This window comes from Podarcis erhardii, assembly GCF_964252035.2.
Source record: "Podarcis erhardii genome assembly, chromosome: 15".
Classification (NCBI taxonomy): Eukaryota; Metazoa; Chordata; class Lepidosauria; order Squamata; family Lacertidae; genus Podarcis; species Podarcis erhardii.
The window spans coordinates 5,982,465-6,004,152 of NC_138505.1; the positions used below are offsets into that span (position 1 = coordinate 5,982,465).

The window sequence follows — 21,688 nt, forward strand, 5'->3', positions numbered from 1 at the left end:
TTCAAAAATAAGGTGGAGGAGGCATCAAAATTCCTTGTAACCTTCAGAAGAAAGCAACCCATAAATGATAATGGAACAGTGACACACAATCTATTCATTTATACTGATTGATCCATCAATATAGGGTTGGATCTAAAGTAGACCTGCTGAAGTGAATGAACCTGTGGTAGCTATTAACCTCAGTGGGTCTACTCTAAGACAAATGTTGGTTATAATCCATGGATAGATGATAGATAGATAGATGATAGATAGATAGATAGATGATAGATTAGATAGATAGATAGATAGATAGATAGATGATATAGATAGATGATTAGATAGATTATAGATGATAGATGATAGATGATAGATGATAGATGATAGATGATAGATGATAGATATAGATAGATAGATAGATAGATAGATAGATAGATGATAGATAGATGATAGATTAGATAGATAGATAGATAGATAGATAGATAGATAGATGATATAGATAGATGATTAGATAGATGATAGATGATAGATGATAGATGATAGATGATAGATGATAGATGATAGATATATATAGATAGATAGATAGATAGATAGATAGATAGATGATAGATAGATGATAGATAGATAGATAGATAGATAGATAGATAGATAGATAGATAGATGATATAGATAGATGATTAGATAAATAGATGATAGATAGATAGATAGATAGATGTAGATAGCGCTGCATCCAATGTTATCCCTATTCATGTTATTTGGGCAATTCTATGTACGCTTTCCTCTAACCTAAACATTTTTTGTTTACTTTTATTGTTTGTTGGAGACCCACACCACAAAATCCCAACATTCCATTTACATCTTGTGAGGTATTCCAAGGGTCATCTAGTCCAATCCCTTGCAGTACAGGAATTACATCTCAAGAATCCCTGACCTCCAATGAAGGAGAATGCACCACCATCAAGAAAGGCAAAGTGTGTAGGTTCACATTACAATGGAATCCAACCCTCATTTCACCAGGATCCCAGAGAGAGCAGACTGAACTGGGTCTGGCTTGTAAAAGCTGAAATGAAAGAAGATAGGGCAGTCAGTCAAAGGCAGATAACCGGTGACCAAAGGAACGTATCTTTACACACTTTATACACTTCCTTTCGCTTTGGAAGTGAGGCATCAGCCAAGAATGGCTAATTTCTTGTTATTAAAGACCAGGCTACCCACTGTTTGACACATATGGAGACTGAACCCCTATCATTAAAAGCAAATATTTTCCTATCGGGGATAATTAAAAGTTCACACTCCACTGAGAACACTATAATTCACGTGCCGTACCAGGATGTACATAGAAAGTTGCGTTTGGCACCAGGATGTTAGGTTTGGTGAATACCGTGGCCAGTTGGGCTCCATGTGCCTGAAAAATCATGATAACTTAAATGTGGAATGTTCCTGGCTGTCCTTAACCACTCTGGGCTGTATCAAACTAAGTCTCACTTAGATGGGCTATAACCAGCCAAGACCCATTGAAATTAATGGACCTCTTAGCCATGGCCATCAATTTCAGTGGATCTGCTGTGAGTAGGACTAACATTAGATACAACCCTCTGTTCTTTGTTCCATTATCATTCAGTAAACCCAGCTGATTCTGCCCTCTTACATATGAATGGCAAGGCTTTGGCTAAATATGTGCAGGGCCCGGTTGCTGGATCAGGCCAGTGGCCCATCTAGCCCAGCATCCTGTTCTCTCAGTGACTAACCTTTTTGCCTCTTCAGTCTGGATGGAAAGAGTCCAGTTGTTACCTTCATGATTCATTTCAAGAGGGGCTTGCCCCCCACAGCAGTGCAGCACTCTCCCAGCCAGCCTTCAGCCAACCTGCCCAAGATGGATCTCTGTCTGCTCTCTCCCTTCTTTCTCCCAGCTGCAAAGATTCTCTTTTCCTGACACCTCAGGCACACATCCCATCACTATGGGAACCTCTGTCAACCCAGGCCCCAAAATTCTTCTCAAATGGACCATCACAGCTTTTGTCCAGACCATGGCTTGGAAAGGAGGCTTAGCTTGTCTATATTCTACTGGCCTACAATCTTCCCTTCAATACAGTGGTACCTCAGGTTACAGACGCTTCAGGTTACAGACTCCGCTAACCCAGAAATAGTACCTCAGGTTAAGAACTTTGCTTCAGGATGAGAACAGAAATCATGCAGCGGCAGTGGGAGGTCCCATTAGCTAAAGTGGTACTCCAGGTTAAGACCAGTTTCAGGTTAAGAACGGACCTCCAGAACAAATTAAGTTCTTAACCTGAGGTACCACTATACTCCAAATAATAAAAAACCCACTATTTATTAATTTCTAGAGTTTAGGGGGTTCCCCCCAAATCTATAATACAATTGACACTAAGAGCCTTCAGTGTAATTTCTTTGTCTTCCGGATACCTAAAATTGATACGAAATATCATAAAATGGAATTCCCATTAAGTGAGCAAGAAATGATGAATGAGATTTGGTAGTTTTGTGTGTGTGTGTGTGTGTGTGTGTGTGTAAGAAGCATGGCTTTGGGTTCATGAATTTTGTTAAAAAGGTCTATAGACACAAACATTATTGCCCTGAATTCTTTTAGCACTGCTGGCTGGATTAAGGACAACCCTGTTATTAGGTTAATAACCCAGCTGAAGATGTAGAATGGCAATGATGACTAGTGGCCCGGTCAAGTACCACATGGCAGAAAATAGCACATGGTCTTGTTAGGGATGTGCACACTAATGGCTAATAAGAGTTTACCATTTGGGGAGGGGGTGCCTCATTTCCTCTGGAAACATACCAGGGCGCTGTATAAAAGGTCCACAACCCCAGACCTTTTCATTCAACCACTGGGTTCCTCAACCTTACAACTCTTCATCTACCACCAAACAAGGTAAGCTGTACTTCTAAATGTATTGTGTATTTGAGAGACACACACACAGTGTGTGTGTGTATACAATGCTCAGAGTAGACCCAACGAAGTGAATGGATATGGCCATCTTTGCTCCATTAATTTAAATAGGTCTACTCTGAATGTAACTTGGGTATAGTTAAGTTGCATACATCCCTTTAACTAAACACCTCTGCATATTATTGCATTTCTGTTCTGTTCTATGTTCTGAGCTGACGTCTGTAGCAAGGCTTACCTCGATTATGAATCAGAGAAACAAACCTGATCCCATTTTAAAAATCACCACTTAAGTCCCATTCCGCAGGTGCTTCTACCATTTTAAATAAGGGGGACAGGTGTTTTGCTTCACAGAGAAGTTTGGGAGCACCCCCCCATGATATCTGATAGCTCACAAATACCTATTTGTTCTTTTGAGTTACGACTCTTTTAATCTGCTCCTTCTAGCGTTATCTTTTTCTAGTATGCCAATTTACTGCATTTTTATTGTCAGTTGCCAGGTGGCTGGAATTATGGAAATATTACTATTGAAATATTTAACATCCAAAAATACCTACCCTGTTAAGAATGTACAAAATTATGAATGTTCCAGTTACAGATAGGTAGCCGTGTTGGTCTGCCATAGTCAAAACAAAACAAATTCCTTCCAGTAGCACCTTAAAGACCAACTAAGTCAGTTCTTGGTATGAGCTTTCGTGTGCATGTGTATCTGAAGAAGTGTGCATGCACACGAAAGCTCATACCAAGAACTGACTGAGTTGGTCTTTAAGGTGCTACTGGAAGGAATTTGTTTTGTTTCAAAATTATGAAATAATAATAATAATAATAATAATAATAATAATAATACAGAGGATCAGAATAGAACTACGACTAATACTGTCACTGGACGACATTAAGAAATTTCTGGAGCTCTGATCAGTGCCAAATGGGTGGGTCTAGCCGCCATTTGGGTTTCCCACAATGCACTGGAATGACACTTCATCGGGTGCACTAGGTGAACGTAAAACAGTGGCTAGAATAGGAAGCTTGGTGCTGCTTGGAACACCGATGCCCATAGCCCAGTAAGCCCGCCAGGCTCTACCATTCCACCAGGCTTCCCTAAACCTGGTACGAGCCCTAGAGCAGTTAGCAAGTGTCAGTTCCGATTAGCCAACCCACCATGGTGCAAATGTAGTTCCTCCTCTACATCACAAACATAATGCATCTTTCACCTGTTTCAGCCTACCTTCCACGCTCAAAGATGGGTTGCTGTGGCTGTGGCTCCAATTCAAACTCTGGACCGAACGTCATTTGCATCCCCTGTTGTGGCGGTTGTGGCTGCGGTTGTGGCTGTGGTTGCGGCTGCTGTTGCTGCCCTTGCTGTTGCTGCTGCCCCAGCTGCTGCTGCAGCAGCCCCTGCTGCTGCTGTCCATGCTGCTGCTGCTGCCCCAGCTGCTGCGGTTCCAGTGGTGGATGCTGTGTCTACTACATTGGGTCTTCTAATGGCTCTTCCAGCTGTTGTGGTTGCTCATAATAATTTGGAAGTTCCACCCGGGCTGCAATAACAGCACCATCTTCCCAGCATCCCAAATGACAGCATCAGCATCCTTCGGGAAACTTGTTGGACGACCTCTTCTCTTCTTCACCAAGCTGGAAACCCTAGAGATTTTCCTCTGTATGTTTATTATAGCACTCTGATTCTCTCGTTCCCTTTAATTTCTTTAGAAGATTTCCCCCACCCATTGAGAAGCTCTAATGTGTAAAGGAAGCATGATGATGGTATAGAATTAGATAGGTAGGCTTTCTCCTCCTTCTCCTTCTTCTTCCTGAGCTGTGGAAATGCCTTGTACTTCAAACTGTTGCATAAATAAAAAATAAAACAAAACAATTATAATATATTTATTGTCTATGAGGTTTCTTGGAAATTAGCTGCTTCATGTGGTAGGGCTGTGTATTGCTAGGTGGGCATTCTACTGAGAAGGACCTTTCATGCTGGATAGCTCAGTTGGTTAGAGCATGGTGCTGATAACACCAAGGTTGCAGGTTTGATCCCCGCAAGGGACAGCTGCATATTCCTGCATTGCAGGGGGTTGGACTAGATGATCCTCAGGGTCCCTTCCAACTCTACAGTACTACAGTACTATGTGTCAGTGTCAGCCAGGCAGGAACCAGAGGCAACACCACCAAGAGGGTTTCCCCTCAGGATCACAGGGCCTGAGCTGGTTTATATTGGGGGAGCTGATCCTTTAGATACTCTGGCCCCAAGGCATTTAGGGCTTTCTGCTATCATGCCAACACATTGAACTAGACTTTGTGGCAGCCTCTGCAGACCTTTCAGGACCGGTGACATATGGTCTCCTCACTGCCATATTTACCAACCTAGCAGCTGCGTTCTGCACTGGCTATAGACTCCAGTCCATCTCTAAGACTAGCCCCATGTAGTGGGCATTACAGTAGTCTAAGTAGGAAGTCATTAGACCATGAGGTCAAACTATCCCAGTACAGGTATGGCTGTAGACATAAGCACTCCTAGTCACAGGAGCTACTTAGGAGTCTAGGAACAAGATGGAATGAAGAATATAGATAGAGACAATGAAAGAAAGAGAGGGGGGGGGGACAGATCTGGGGTAACACAATTTGGAGTGCAAGGGCACCCATAACTGCTGGAGTTTAGTGAATAAATGATAGAATTCAGATAATATTTGGAGTATTGAAGGAAAGATGACAGGCCAGTGAAAAACACAGACAAAGCTTCTTATCCAGGCCAGGATAGAAGTTATTAAGAATGATAAAAGATACTAGAAGCATGTCATTAACCCATCAACGGAAACCAGAAAGGAGGCTCTGCAGGTGAGGGAAGGATGTTGCCCAGGTGAAGGCCGGATATCACAAAGAAAAATGTCCTTAAAAAGAAAGAGAGATATGGAGATAGGGGGCAAGCAGACAGATGTGGGGGATGTGGGGGAGTTGCTTGGAGCAGCCCAGGACTGAAGTCTCAATGTGTGTGTGTGTGTGTGTGTGTGTGTGTGTGTGTGTGTGTGTGTGTGTGTCAAAAACCATCAAAACTCCATCAAAACCATCAAAACCATATCCATCTTCAAAACCATCAAAACCATATCCATCTTCTACTTCTTCCCTAAATCTTTGTATGGAGGTCATTTCCATTCCCATGTGATCTAATCATTTTTAATTGTTCAGCCATGTGGACTATATCCACCAGGTCATTACAGCCAGTGGTATATCACCGAATGAGTCTAGACACAAGCTCATCATGATTGACCCCCTTGTCCTTCAGTGCTTTATCAGTGGACATGTATGTAGATCAGAAATATAGAGGGAGAAAATCAGAAGGCATTGGACACCTTAAGAAGTGGTACAAAATTTAGTATCCTCACCTCTAAGGCTCTAAAGAAGATTCTTAATACATTGGTCCTGCTTTAGAAAGAAGACCACCTAAATCATAAGATACCAAATCTGGGCCAAATAGAATTTCAGCAAGTTTCCTATGTTAGCAAAATCAATCTTTGGCATTACACCAGGTTTGGGGGAACATTTGGTACTACAGTTCCCATGATTCCAGGCTATTGGCCTTGCTTGTTGGGGCTGATGGGAGATGTAGTTTAGCAACATCTGGAGAAGAAAAAGGATCTACATACATGCTGTATAACCTTGAGGATCATGATGGTTACTATATATCTGCCAGCTCTTCCACCTTACCTTTGTACGCTATACATTTTTTGCCAAAGGTACTGCACATTGTCTTCTTTAATGAAAATATAATTGTTGGAAAGAGTCTGCAGGAGTTCCTCACTCCTCCACATAAGCTGCTGGGTGACCTTGAGCTAGTCACACTTCTCTGAAGTCTCACTTACCTCACAGAGTGTTTGTTGTGGGTGAGGAAGGGAAAGGAGATTGTTAGCTGCTTTGAGACTCCTTAAAAGATAAAGGTAAAGGGCCCCTGGCAGTTAAGTCCAGTCGCAGACGACTCTGGGGCTGCAGCGCTCATCTCGCTTTACAGGCTGAGGGAGCCGGAGTTTTTCTGGGTCATGTGGCCAGCAGGACTAAGCCGCTTCTGGCGAACCAGAGCAGCACACGGAAACACCGTTTACCTTCCCGCCGGAGTGGTACCTATTTATCTACTTGCACTTTGGCATGCTTTCGAACTGCTAGGTTGGCAGGAGCTGGGACAAAGCAACGGGAACTCACCCTGTCACGGGGATTCGAACTGCCAACCTTCTGATCGGCAGGCCCAAGAGGCTCAGTGGTTTAGACCACAGCACCACCCACGTCCCTTGAGACTCCTTAGGGTAGTGATAAAGCAGGATATCAAATCCAGACCCCTCCTCCTCCTCCTCCTCTTCCTCCTCCTCCTCCTCTTCTTCTTCAATGTAATTCACATGAACTGAGCCAGCAATGGTGAATCAGATATTTTTTGGTGCAGTAGGTGTTTTCTTGGGTTCATCGATTCTGTTAAGCATGTCTATCGATATAAACATTCCCCTTAATCCTCTTAGTGTCCTTCAGTTAAACTGCGGATAATATAGCTATTACGTTTACTGAGGCTTTTTAAGACACAGTATGGAAATGTTGACCATGAGCCAGATCAAGGTTATTGAAGCTGACAATGGTGCATCATTTGGATAGAGATGGGTACTTCAATGGATAATAAAAAGAATTAATGATAAATTTTTATTTATGTCACGCCCTCCCCAGCCAAAGCTGGGCTCAGAGTGGCTAACCACAAGTAAAAATACCACAGTGTACATAAAATCACACAGTAAATTAATTAAAATACATTCTAAAATCAATTCATAATAAAATTAATGGCAACCATTGGGCTGGTGGAACAGCTCCATCTTGCAGGCCCTGCGGAACGATGTCAAGTCCCTCAGGGCCCTAGTCTCTTGAGACAGAGCGTTCCACCAGATCGGGGCCATGGCCAAAAAAGCCCTGGCTCTGGTCGAGGCCAGCCTAACCTCCTTGTAGCCCTGTGAAGAGTTTACCTCTTTTCTTTTCTTTTTGGCAGTAATGAGCGGTGGTATTCTGCCTGCAAATTTCATCCACTTCTTTGAAAGGGGAAAAATATAACTATTTCCCCAATAGTTATAGCCAGCGCATGAAGCAGACCCTGAAACTTGAATGGCTATCCTTGAAGAAAAGCACTGTGACATTGGACATGATTCATGCTTTCAGAAACAACAATAATACCTGCAAATGATATCCTTACCTGCTTTAAAGGGAATTTAGGGGAGCATTCCTTCTATTATTATTTTTTCTGGGGATGGAGGCTTTTACAGCAAAAAAAACACACACCTGCCCCTGTTTCACTTTAACTTATTAAGCTTTTTACATTCTGAAGAGGCTAGTAACTTTTTCAAGTGTTATCAGTCTTTGTTAAAAGGGCCAGGAAAGTTATAGCCATTTGCAATGCCATCAGTGGTGATGGGGATGAAAATGGTTCATATTAATTCCCCCCAGGGGGTGGGTGTTCATAAAAATTGATGTACCAATACTCAAACCTTGATAAAAGTGTGATGGGTGCCAGCTAATAATAAGAATAAGAATAAGAATAAGAATAAGAATAAGAATAAGAATAAGAATAAGAATAAGAATAAGAATAAGAATAAGAATAATTTATTTATACCCCGCCCTCCCCAGCCAAGACGGGGCTCTGGGAGGCTGGCACCATGTATAAAAACAATTGATTGAAATACAACGTAAAAACAAGATTAAAATACGACATCAAAACATTAAAATGAAGCCTCATTTCAGTAGGAACTCAAATAAAAAACTCTAAAAGCTAGAGATGGGGGAGACAAAAAAACCCCCCAATTTTTAATGCACCACTTCCACTATGGGGGGAAAAAGTGTATTATGAGGTTCCAAATCTGAGGTGAAGAGCATTTCAGAAGGATTTCCATGTCTGGAAATACTGTGTTTGGTTCTAGTCTTTGATGTCCCTGATTGCCACAACTGCTAACACTTCCGCACTGCCATTGTTAAAGACTAGATCTTCCATGCCAAAGGCAGCTTCTCTCCCTTAATAACAATACAATTGGCACTAAGAGCTTACTGTGTCCATTTGCGTTTTGCCCTGCATGTAGAAAATGGATATATAATATCATACAATGGAATTCACACTTAATGGGCCAACAGTGATGAATCGGATGTTTCTAGTATAAGAAGCATGGCCTTGGGTTCATGGATTTAGTTAAGCTGGTCCATGGATGCCAGCATTCTTCTCCATAATCTTCTCAGTACCCTCTGGCCAGATCAAGGACTGTTATTAGGTTTAATCATATTTTAGCTTATTAGGTTTAAGACATGGAGTGGAAATGACGAATATGAGCCAGGTCAAGGGACGTGCAGGTGATAATGGCACATTGTCCCGGTGGGGATGGATTCTTTGACAGCTAATGAAGAGTTTACCATTTTTGCCGTGATGCCTCACTTCCTCCGGAAAAAACAACAGAGATGTATAAAAGGCCCATCACCTGAGACTTCTCCATTCGATCACTGGGTTTCTGAACCTCTTACACCTCTCCATCTACTACTAAACAAAGTAAGTTGTAGTACTTTATATCTGGGATATTTTTTTTTTCTGGTGTTGGACCTACTCTGAGTAGACCTATTGAAATTAATGGATGTGGCTAACTCTTTGGGTTGGATATGTCCTTTTAACTGAACTGACCTGCATATGATTCTATTTATATTCACCTGTAATTTATGACCTTACTTTGCAAATCCCTGCCTATTAACCCTGTACCCTCTCCAGCACCTGCTTAAATCATTTTTGTTTTGTCAAGGCTATTCAGACGTGTTGATGTTGACATGCTTCAATCCTTTTTTTACTGTTAATTTCAATTATGTTTAAATGCGTTTAATTATTTTTAACCATTTTTACTGATAATTTAAATTTTTCTAGTAAACAGCTTAGAGGTTTAATACCATCAAGCAGGATAGAAATCTTGCTAACTAGATAAACAACTTACAAATCAGATCAGCAGGGCTGGTCTCATCTCACTTCATATTAACATCTGAATATAATGCCCTACCATAGATGCCTCCATTATCTCAAATGAGATGGTCCCAAACTGGAGGGGTGGGTGGGCTTTGGGAGTTGTCTTCTGCTTAGGTAATCTACTCAATGAAGATTCTTGCATGGCCTCCCTCTTGCTATCTTTCATGGGCTTTTATTCTTTCTAAGTTTTGAGCTGCTGCTTTTAGTATCACAGTCTTGGGGTTTGCCATTTTCTGTGGTGGATACCAAGGTGGACTGAAGAAACATTTTAGAAATGTTTTAATGAAGATGATCAGTGTCAAGGACCATGCAAGATTCTCTGAAAACCTTACACGGGTTGAGAATAGGTCTACTATTTATCATAATCCTAAACAGTGCTGGATTTACATATAAGCTTAACAAGCTATAGATTAGGGCCGTACTCTCTTGGGCCCCCCAAAAAAATTTAAAGGGGAAAAAACTGGATGTCCATTCCCAAAATATAAGATTAAAAAAAAAAATAAAACCTACACACAGCAAAAGTGTTTTGTGTTGTGTAGGCTCCTATTTGTTATGTGCAAATGGCTTTAGAACCCTATCAAGTCCATAAATTACCATATAACATATATTCAACACACACACAAAAAAAAAACAGTGACAATTTGTTGTTGACAAAGGAGAGCTGGACATATAAAGAGCCTCATAACCTTCAGTAGCTTAGGGCCTCATCCAGCCTAAATCCGGTCCTGACTCTGAGTTCCCATTAAAACATTTCTGGAGCTCCAGTCAGTGCCAAGTAGCTGGGTCTAGGAGCCATTTTGATTTCCCACAATGCTTTGGAACAGCACTACATCAGAAGCATTTGGGGAACTTAAAAATTATGTGTCTCCTTGGAACACTGCTGCCCATTGCCAGGTAAGTCTGCCAAGCCCCACCAATGGCACTGTTGGCATGCAACCAAGGAAGTGGGGGCAATTGGTGGGCCCCCAGCTGGCTCCATCCCACTGGCCGTTGTGCCGGGCGATCTCCAGTCTTTGGCATGAATCTGTGACTTGAGCTTCAGAAGCAAGAGCACGCTACTCAGCAGAGATAACACTACGCAACAGAAGTGGCAGGAGAGGCTGTTTGAGCATATTTACAAGAAGTTTATTCAGCATACATCAGGACAAAAGGAAACATGTCTGATCTCCTTCGTGTCCAAAGCCAGACAGCATAAGCAAAAGCTATACACAAAATGGAAGTTCCCAGCAAGCTGTGCTGGAATGTAAACAGACGTGTGGATTGTCACACGTCTGTTCTTAGAGTGGAACGGAATATCCCAACAGCACTAACAACCCCCCCGGGGGGGGGGTATCTTAAACCTGGAATAAGCCCTATACAAGTCAGCAAGTGGCAGTTCTCAATGGTTAGTCCACTAAATTGTGAACATCATTTCTCCTCTACTTCACACACACACTAAACGTAATGCATATTTCATCTGTTTCAGCCTACCTTCCACTCACAATGATGGGTTGCTGTGGCTGTGGCTCCAATTCAAATTCTGGACCCAACATCATCTGCATCCCCAGTTGTGGCGGTTGCGGCTGTGGTTGCGGTTGCGGCTGCTGCTGCCACCCCTGCTGCTGCTCCCAGGGCTGTGGTTGTGGAGGGTGCCGCATCATCTACATCAAGAGTAACAACAATTCTTCTGGTTGCTGTGGTTGATACTTCGGACGGCCCACTCAGCCTGCAATAACAACACGATCTTCTCCAACATCCAGAATAATATCCACACCATCAACCTCCTTTTGAAGACCTGTTGGGTCACCTCCACCTCTACTCTTTGCCAAGTGGGAAACCCTAAAGCTTTTGCACCTGTCACTTATAATAAGCTGCAAATTTGCTTCCCTTCCCTTTAATCTCATCGGAAGAGGTCCTCCAAGAAGAGACCTAAGAAGCAAAAGAGGCATGACTACTGCATAGAATTAAATGGGTAGGGTTTCACCACAATATCCCCCCCATTTGCTGGGCTGTGGAACTGCCTTCTGCTTTCAACTCTTGCATCAATGAAAATAAAATAAAATATATGCTATAATATAATGATTGTCTCTGAAGCTTCTTGAAAATTAGGTACAGTGGTACAGTGGTACCTCGGGTTAAGAACTTAATTCGTTCCAGAAGTCCATTCTTAACCTGAAACTGTTCTTAACCTGAAGCACCACTTTAGCTAATGGGGTCTCCCGTGCCGCCGGAGCACAATTTCTGTTCTCATCCTGAAGCAAAGTTCTTAACCTGAGGTACTATTTCTGGGTTAGCGGAGTCTGTAACCTGAAGCGTCTGTAACCTGAAGCATATGTAACCCAAGGCACCACTGTATTGTATGTTATAAGGTTGTCTAGCAACTCCAATGGTTTATCTAACACCATCTCTAAGGCATCTAAGCCAGGAGTCATCGTTGATTTTCCTACCAGCCAATTCTACACTGATTCATGTTCAGAGGCAGTGATGCTTCTGAATACCAGTTGGTAGAAACCACAGAAAGGGAGAGTGCTTCTATGCTCAGTTTCGGTTTTCCGGTTTCCTATAGGCATATGGTTGGCCTCTGTGAAAAGAAGATGCTGAACTAGATGCTGAACTAGCCTGACTCTCCTCATGTTCTTATCATCTTTGGATTACATCATGTACGCAGGTTGGGGAAATGTTTCCTTTCCTCTGTCCAGAATCTATTGGCCACGAATCTCAGTTGGCCTCCCAATATCTTCTATAGTGCTGAGAGATCATTACTAGCACAATTTTTTTGGAAATATGAGACAGGGGGCTGATATACACACACAGAACCTGAAGACGACAAAGCTTCATATCTCACATGTGAGTCCAGAAATGCTATTGTTTAGTTCGCGGAACACTCTGTACTTATCTATTGAAAAGTGGAACATATTTGGGTTCTTTCTATTTTCTGGAAGTGAACAGGACTGAGATGAAGAAATCGAGGAAATGTTTCCTCTGAGCTTCCAGTTCAGGCATAGGCAAACTCGGCCCTCCAGATGTTTTGGGACTACAACTACCATGATCCCTAGCTAACAGGACCAGTGGTCAGGGATGATGGGAATTGTAGTCCCAAGACATCTGGAGGGCCGAGGTTGCCTATGCCTGTTTTAGTTCATTGCTGTTTTTCAATTCCTCAAATTAAAGGCACGTTTCTCGGTTATTTAATATTTGCATAGGAAAAAGTCCTGCTGAATCAAGTCAAAGGTCCATTATAGTCCAGCATCTGTGGCCAAGATGTTCTTGGGGAGTCAAAATATAGATCCTAAAAGCAGCAGCTCCCAACCCCTACATACGATTCCCCAAACTAGTATTCAGAGGCACAAAGATTTTTTTTCAAAGTTTCCCCAATACAATAAAATAGCATCGAGAAGAAATAGAATCAAAATAGAGCATTTGACTGCAGTATTCTGTTATCTCAATGCATTTCTGTGGAAAAACACTGTAGGGCCAGAGCCAATACCCACACAGGTGCCTTCCCCTGTACCTCAGTGCTTTAGCAGTGCATAATGTGCTATTTCATAGCAAGTGGGAGACTGTGAAATGCAAGACCTCAAGCCAGGGTGTTGGCCTTTTAAGAATCTGAAGTCTCCACTAGGGGGCAGAGCCTAGAGGAGGTAGTCTCTAGGCAGAGGCTCGACAGAACTCAGACTGCTCTCTGACTCTGTTGGAGCAACTTACTGTATTTTTTGCTCTATAAGACTCACTTTTTCCCTCCTAAAAAGTAAGGGGAAATGTGTGTGCGTCTTATGGAGCGAATGCAGGCTGCGCAGCTATCCCAGAAGCCAGAACAGCAAGAGGGATTGCTGCTTTCACTGCGCAGCGGTCCCTCTTGCTGTTCTGGCTTCTGAGATTCAGAATATTTTTTTTCTTGTTTTCTTCCTCCAAAAACTAGGTGCGTCTTGTGGTCTGGTGCGTCTTATAGAGCGAAAAATACGGTACTCACTTGGAGCTACCTGGCATCCAAGGAAGCTGCTTGTTGGAAGAGTCACGACAGATAAAGCAAAGCACATCTTCATGCACTGCACACAGTTAAACTATGGGACTCACTCCTGCAAGAGGTGGTGGTCACCATTGTGATAGGAATTTTGAGGTCTTAGATATATGTTAAATGTTCATAAGTGTGCCAACCAAGCACATACATAGATCAGCACAGGAAGACCGACCTGGAACCATTTTGATTCCCAAACTGTCCCAAACTGACCAAATGTTTTCTCTGCAAGGTCAAAGGAAAATGGAAAAGCCTCCCCATTATCTTTTCCTTCACAAATCCTGTCTTAAGGGTATGTCTGTGTTTGAATAGGGTGTGAGCCTGTGACCTGGTCCAGGAACTAAGTATTTATCATTACAAAAGACTGGCCAGGCTCCCCAGGAAATCCAATCAAGTAACCTGCCAGACAGGAGAAAAACAACAAGAGGAGAAAAACAACATTCAAATTTCTGTTTTAAGACCGCCTTTTCTGTGATGTAGGTGTGATGTATCTGAGGGTTGGTCTTAGGTTACACCCCTTCTGTGATGTATGTATGATGTTTCTGGGGGTGGTCATGATCTACAGGGTGACAATTTCAAAAGTCTTTATAAGGCCTTGCATGCCATTTTTCTGGGTTCCTCCTCCTCCTCTCCTGTGGGTGAGGAGAGCACCCTGTTGCAACAGATCAATAAAGATCAGCCTTACCAGCTGCTTTGCTTCTCAATATTCTCTGGTTGGCCTCTGTTATTCTCTCCTACCAGTAGGGAACCTATGTAAGGACTCTATATGGGCTCTCTATACCCCATAAGGGAAAAGGGTAATTTTTGTTTACAACACCACCAACTTCGGTAGCTTTAAAAGAGAAATGGAGGGGGGAATCATGGGGGATAAAGCTATCAATGGATACTGGACACAATGGCTATACTCTGCCTTCATAGTTGGAGGTAGTAATTCCTTTGAATATGAGATGCTGTAAGCCACAGGAAGGCACAGGGTTCTTCTGCTTGAGTCCAGCTTGAGGGTTCCTGTTATGTACTGAGCTGAATCCTAGAACCATAGGATCCAGAATGCAGCAGTCTGATTGGTCCGCAGGAGCCACCCAATCAAGCTCCAGGTGAAGTGAATCAGCAGGAGCAGCCAATCAGGCTTCTGGAGGAGGTGAATCCACAACCTGATTGGCCTACAGGAGCAGCCCAGAAAAATCACCATTATATAGTTCAAATCAGGAAAATAAATAGAGTAAATGGACAAAAGCACAAAGATTCACAAGATGTTTAGGGGTATGGGTCCCCCTGCGTCCGTGTCCCCCCCCCCCGAAAAAGCAATGTGCATAGGGACTTGTGTAGAGGAACCTACCTGTTATCAAATGCTATTCAGACCTTTGTAAATTAAAATTGGCATCTTGGAAACATACCAACAGCTGGTGCACTTGGCAAAACAGGAATAGCATTTATTTATTTTTAAATAAAACATGGGCATATTTACTTATGATAGGTTATTATAGCCTTGTTCAGCTAACAAAGATAATCAGATTAGAACAGGGTGGGACTTCTTTATATTCTCTCAGAGGAAAACTGGAACACTCTCATATACTTGCAGTGCTCCAAATCATCAGTGCCCATGCATGCACATATATTTATATGTACATGAGCACTTGTCTAAAGTCAAGAAATATCAATTTCCATCCCAGAGGTTTAACTTGATGGATAGCAACCACAAAGGCCATTGGATAGCAACCACTCCTAAACAGGGAATTCACCATAACTCAGTGGTAGAACATCTGTTTTACAGGTAGAAGGTATCAGATCCCCTGCCTTAAACCACGAAGAGACACCACCAGTCGGTGCAGATAGTACTGAGCTATGTAGACCATTCCTCTCCTGCTCAAGAAAGCATCTTTATGCCATATGTTTGTTTTATCACTGCCAGCTTGATGTCACGCTATCATTCCTTTGTCATACTCCTATAAGTGCTTTCAGCTCTGATTTCAAAATAACCAGGGCACCAAGCCAATGAAGCATTAATCACCCACAATTAATAAATGCCTAGTTGATGAGAGATATGGATTAAGCAGGGGAATGCCAATTGGAATGGAGGAATACAAAAGGATGTCATCACTACATTAGGAATCAGCTGGTGTTTAGAGATGTCTCACTTCCCCTGGGATGGGTCGATAGCACTGTATAAAATAGGAGAGGGTTCTTCACTCCTTCACTGGAACTTGTTCTTCTAAGGAACTACCATTGCTGAACAAGGTAAGGTGTTTTTATTATTATTCATGCAAGATGTGGCAGGGTATGAGAGTTGGATATTTGCACTTCCCCCTCCAAATTCAGCAATTATTCTGTGTTGGGATGGACAGAATTTCAAACTACCCATTAGAGATAGGCATGGAGACCCCCATCTAAAACAACATTGGATCCATGTTCTTCCATATACTTGCTCCTTGGTGACCCATCCCAAAGAATCTGACAGAAAAAAGACAGAATTGCTTTATTGATTCTTTTACGTTTGTATCCTACCTTTTCCCCAGGGATCTTAAGGGAGTGTAGATGGTTCACACAAGACCTCTGTAGAGATTTAGGGTGAAAGAGAGTGATAGGCCAAGGGACTGACCCCCCTGTCAGGGAACTGACATCAGAGAGAAAGGCGGAGGCAGGGCTCCAGAGCGATGCCGGGGAGGGAACCAGTCGGGGGGGAGCAATTCAGCGTGACACCAATAGAGAGGAGAGGGAGATGGAGGAATCGGTGTCAGGGCTCCAAGACCCTTCAACCGAAACCAGCAGAGAGAGTGCAGGCACGCCCTTGCCGTCCCCTTACTTGCGCAGACACGTTCTGCGCAGGGAACATAGGAGGAGACTTGGGGTCAAACAGCTTTTATGCTGGAAGAGGTTCAAGAGACGCCCACTGTCGGATTCTACAAGTGACTAACAGGTCACGGAGGGTGAGCTCTAACCCTAAACATGGCTGAGCAAACGATCTAATTGAACTGGGAGCAATTTACGCACAAGTAACCCACCCACAACCATTACACCCCCCTACCCAGTGAACTTCATGATGACCAAGTGGGAATTTGAACCATGGGTTCCTGTGTCCTAGTCCAACACTTTAACCACTAAGCTACAATGGCTGTAGATGCTGTCTTCAATGCCAGACCAGTGTAGCAAATATGGAGTGGGAGGACAATAGCAGCAGGTGTTGAATAGGTTTGAGGTGTTCATCAATGTCAATCTTTGCCAAGTCTTAAGGTGGGGAGGTAGTCTGGATGTGTCCAAGTTTTCTCAGTCTTTGGGAAGGAGGGGATTGTCTACCAACTGGCAGAAGCTCACCTGCATCTCATGCAGAGGTTTCTCCCAGCTCAAACTGAAGATGTCAGGAATTGAAACTGGGACCTACTGCATGCAAAACAGCCGCTGTGTCATTGAACTATGACTGTTCTCCAAGACATAGAACTGGTATTGAAGGGTGTTGAAGAATCATTCAGAGACTGGTGGATCACACAGAGCACTAGCAGGATCCTGATGAGTCTAATTCCAGTCTATATATCAAGTCTACGTGCAGCCCATCACCCTGATTGCATGGCCCCTAGATTCATGACACAAACCTGACTGTTTTTTGCAATCCCAGTCAAGCAGCGAAGACTGACATCTCATGAGCTCATGGTGGGTCATGATAGGAGACCTACTGGTGGCCAGAATAGAAGCCTGATCTAAACGATATGTTTTGAAAAGTGTTGTGTGGTTCCTCCTCCAACCATCTCTCTGTCTCCTTTACAGGTTCACCCTTCTACTCTTTAAAAATGAGTTGCTGCTGTTGTAGAGGTCGTGGCTGCTGCTGTTGCAACCAACGTAGGCCAAGAGTGGTCTACTATGTCAGGAGGCAGGTCCCCGTTTCATCCAGCTGTTGTGGCCGCCGATATTCTTATGTCCCTTCACGAATTTGCTGCTCTCGTGGATCTCAGCTCCCCATCCAGCAATGCTGCCCACCAGGGAAGAGATGCTAAATAAATCTTTGCCGGCATTGAGAAACACCTGAAATCTCCATCTCAACAGCCGGGTGGAGAAACCCCATCATGGAGAACCCCAATTTGAAAACCTGTCTGTTCACCTCTTGCAATCGCATGTTGCTGAGTTAAATGCTTGAAACCTTCCTCACCACCATGATCACATCCTCTGCTCAAATGAACAATTTCCATTTGCTTTATTCCTTGGAACGAATTCCTGAATTAGTTCCTAACAACTGAATGAGAGGTGATACCATGCTTTTGAGCCACATGGTGTGCAAAGCAAACATTAAAAAAATAAATTGTGAAATTAAATAAGTTCTCATTGTCTTAATACTTCACCCCCACATCATCACCTCTTGTCTGCAAACTACATCTCAGGCCCTTTTAACAATCCAGACAATCCAGGATTTCCCAGGGACAATCCTAGATTTACAGAAGCCGTCCCAGTTTCTGATTTGATCCTGGAATGTCCCACTTTTCCTTTGGACGTCCCTATTTTCTTTGGGGAAATGTTGGAGGGTATGGAGTTATGCAACCCCTGAGCCAAGGAGATAAGTAGCTATACAGCCTTTAGAAGGCATCTGAAGGCAGTCCTATATAGGGAAGTTTTTACATATGTTGGAAACCACCCAGTCAAATGGGTGATGTATTACTATTACTATTACTATTACTATTACTATTACTATTACTATTACTATTACTATTATAGTGGTAGATCTGGTTACGTATTAATTTGTTCCGGAGGTCCGTTCTTAACCTGAAACTGTTCTTAACCTGAGGTACCATTTTAGCTAATGGGGCCTCCCACTGCTGCTGCTCTGCCGCCGCTGCACGATTTCTGTTCTCATCCTGAAGCAAAGTTCTTAACCTGAGGTTCTATTTCTGGGTTAGCGGAGCCTGCAACCTGAAGCGCATGTAACCCGAGGTACCACTGTACTATTATTAAGGCTGTCCCTATTTTCATTGGAAAAATGTTGGAGGGCATGACCAATCAATCCCTTTCACCAGGGAATTCTAGGGATTGTAGCTCTGTGAGGGGAATGCTCAGCACCCTTAACAAACTATAGTTCACGGGTGTCAGATAGGCCAGACTTCAAGGGAATATGAACTCCTTCCCTCACGACTGGATGCCGGAAACAGGAATCAAGAGGTCTTACCAATGTATTTATTTAAGAATCACAGAGAGATGGAAAGTGCAACCACTCGAAAGATGGCATTGCTCCAACTGGGCTGCTCCCCACTCCCTTCTTAACAACAGCGCTTCTCCTTACAGTGGCTGCCAGGGGTCAATTGTCCCTGACTCTTTTGCTCTTGCACTTTCAATGCATGCAGGCAGGGCCAGATTTAGGTTGGATGAGGCCCTAAGCTACTGAAGGTAATGGGGCCCTTTATATGTCCAGCTGTCCTTTGTCAACAACAGATTGTCACTGTTTTTTTTGTATTGAATATATACTATATGGTAATTTATGGACCTATAGGTATCTAAGGGACGCGGGTGGCGCTGTGGGTAAAACCTCAGTGCCTAGGACTTGCTGATTGCATGGTCGGCGGTTCGAATCCCCGTGGCGGGGTGCGCTCCTGTCGTTCGGTCCCAGCGCCTGCCAACCTAGCAGTTCGAAAGCACCCCCAGGTGCAAGTAGATAAATAGGGACCGCTTACCAGCGGAAGGTAAGCGGCGTTCCGTGTGCTGCGCTGGCTTGCCAGATGCAGCTTGTCACGCTGGCCACGTGACCCGGAAGTGTCTGTGGACAGCGCTGGCTCCCGGCCTATAGTGTGAGATGATCACACAACCCTAGAGTCTGTCAAGACTGGCCCGAACGGGCAGGGGTACCTTTACCTTTTTATAGGTATCTAAAACCATTTGCACATGTTGTCATGCAACCAGTCCATGCAGAATGTAGGCACCCTATATATAGAAATGAGCAAACCTGAGATATTTGAGAGAGCAGGCTAGCAGGAGAGGCCCACGACTTACACCGTAGGAGCCTACACAACACAAAACACGGTTGCTGTATGTAGGTTTTATTTTATTTGTTTTTTAATCTTATATTTTGAAAATGTACATCCAGGTTTTTCCCCCCTTTAATTTTTTTTGAGGCCCCCAAGAGAGTGGGGCTCTAAGCTATAGCTTGTTTAGCTTATACGTAAATCCAGAACTGCACGCCGGGTTCTGGGAGAAGTGGGGTCAGGAAGGCTTTCCAGTGCTAACATGTCAGCTGGATGTTCTGGCTCTGTCTCCCTTCTCCCAACACCTCCCAACTCTTCTCTTCACCTGCCTCTGAGCTGTGACCCTTCTCAAACCACTGCTGTAAATCAATACGATTTTCCCCTTCTCAGGAAGGTTCAAGAAGAGGGGGAGGGCGGTCTCCACTATTCCTCCTCAGATCTGTCCTCCTCAGTTCAGCCCCTGACAACAGGCTTCTTTGAGGGGAAAAGGTTATAGCAGACATAGGCAAACTCAGCCCTCCAGATGTTTTGGGACTACAACTCCCATCATCCCTGACTACTGGTCCTAGGGAGGATGGGAGTTGTATTCACAAAACACCTGGAGGGCCGAGTTTGCCTATGCCTGGGTTATAGTTTAAAATTGTAAAATATTGCTTTGGATGTATAGTGCAGATGGGAGCTAAAAGTCACCTGCCAGGTCTTTCAGCTTCTATATGTAAACTTGGGGTTGGTGGATGCCATTTTGTCCATCACAAGGCACGGAGGTAAACAATGGAGCATGTTCCCATAGGCCACCAACATGGATGGCTTTAAAAGAGGATTAGAAAGATTCACGGAGGATAAGGCTATCTCCATGGTCGAAGGCAGCAATGCTTATGAATGCCAGAGAGTGCTCCTGTGCTTGATTCCTTGTGGGCTCCATTTTGAGGCATCTGGGTGGCCATTTTGAGAGGAAGATTCCCCCAAAGGAAGGAAGAACTGTAGCTCAGTGGTAGAACAGCTCTTTTGCATGCAGAAGGACACAGGTTCAGTCCCCAGAGAGCGGCCGTACTGAAATGAAATGAAATGTAATGAAATGCCTCCGTACAAAATGGCTTGAGAATTGGAATTGTCAGTATTTTCTCCTTCTTAAATAACTGAAGGATGGGGGGGGGGATATTGAGGCAGATTTGAAGCAGTAATCATTGGAATCTACTTTTCCTCAGCCCACAAGGTAAACCATCAGCCTTCCACCAAACTGGGCAGTGGGAGAGGGTGTGTGTGTGTGTGTGTGTGTGTGTGTGTGTGTAAGAGAGAGAGACCTTTCAGCCAAAAACAAACAAAACAAAAACAAAACAAAAAACAAAATTCTGCACAGAAATTTATAGGGAAAATAATTGCCCCATCTTTGAAGGGGAATTTATGTGAGGTTCAGAGTGTTTTCATGAGGTAATTTTGAGGGGAATATCTGGGAAAGAATAAGAACAAATGCTTGGGCTAAGAAATTGCCAATAAGGAATTGGTGCATTAGATTTCCACTGAGGGAAAAGAGAAGTGGAGTTTACCTCATCAGGCTCTTTGCAGTCAAGTGGCTTCTAGAACTGAAGGGGGAGGACCGTAAGGGCAAAGATGCCTTCTTGTATCCCTGGTTGTGCATACAGAAAATCTTAATAATAATAATAATGGGGTAACTGTGCCCCTGAAGGACCAGGTGCGCAGCCTGGGAGTCATTTTGGACTCACAGCTGTCCATGGAGGCGCAGGTCAATTCTGTATCCAGGGCAGCTGTCTACCAACTCCACCTGGTACGCAGGCTGAGACCCTACCTGCCCGCGGACTGTCTCGCCAGAGTGGTGCATGCTCTAGTTATCTCCCGCTTGGACTACTGCA

The 21,688-nt window shown here is 43.5% G+C and overlaps 3 long non-coding RNA genes across 4 annotated transcripts; all 3 read left to right on the plus strand.

Annotated features, from left to right (window-relative positions):
• The first annotated feature begins 2,836 nt into the window (after nucleotides 1–2,836).
• On the plus strand, nucleotides 2,837–4,766 carry LOC309330591. Its single transcript, XR_014151498.1, has 2 exons — nucleotides 2,837–2,878; nucleotides 4,114–4,766. It is a non-coding gene; the product is annotated as an uncharacterized lncRNA (long non-coding RNA).
• Nucleotides 4,767–9,388: 4,622 nt separating this feature from the next.
• LOC309330220 lies at nucleotides 9,389–11,951 on the plus strand. The gene is made up of 2 exons (XR_014151388.1): nucleotides 9,389–9,434; nucleotides 11,359–11,951. It is a non-coding gene; the product is annotated as an uncharacterized lncRNA (long non-coding RNA).
• A 4,037-nt stretch (nucleotides 11,952–15,988) lies between these two features.
• LOC309329783 lies at nucleotides 15,989–17,794 on the plus strand. 2 transcript variants are annotated; one of them, XR_014151219.1, is made up of 2 exons: nucleotides 15,989–16,127; nucleotides 17,644–17,794. It is a non-coding gene; the product is annotated as an uncharacterized lncRNA (long non-coding RNA). The 2 variants fall into 2 exon arrangements; XR_014151220.1 differs by having other exon boundaries at nucleotides 15,989–16,122.
• The last annotated feature ends 3,894 nt before the right edge of the window (nucleotides 17,795–21,688 follow it).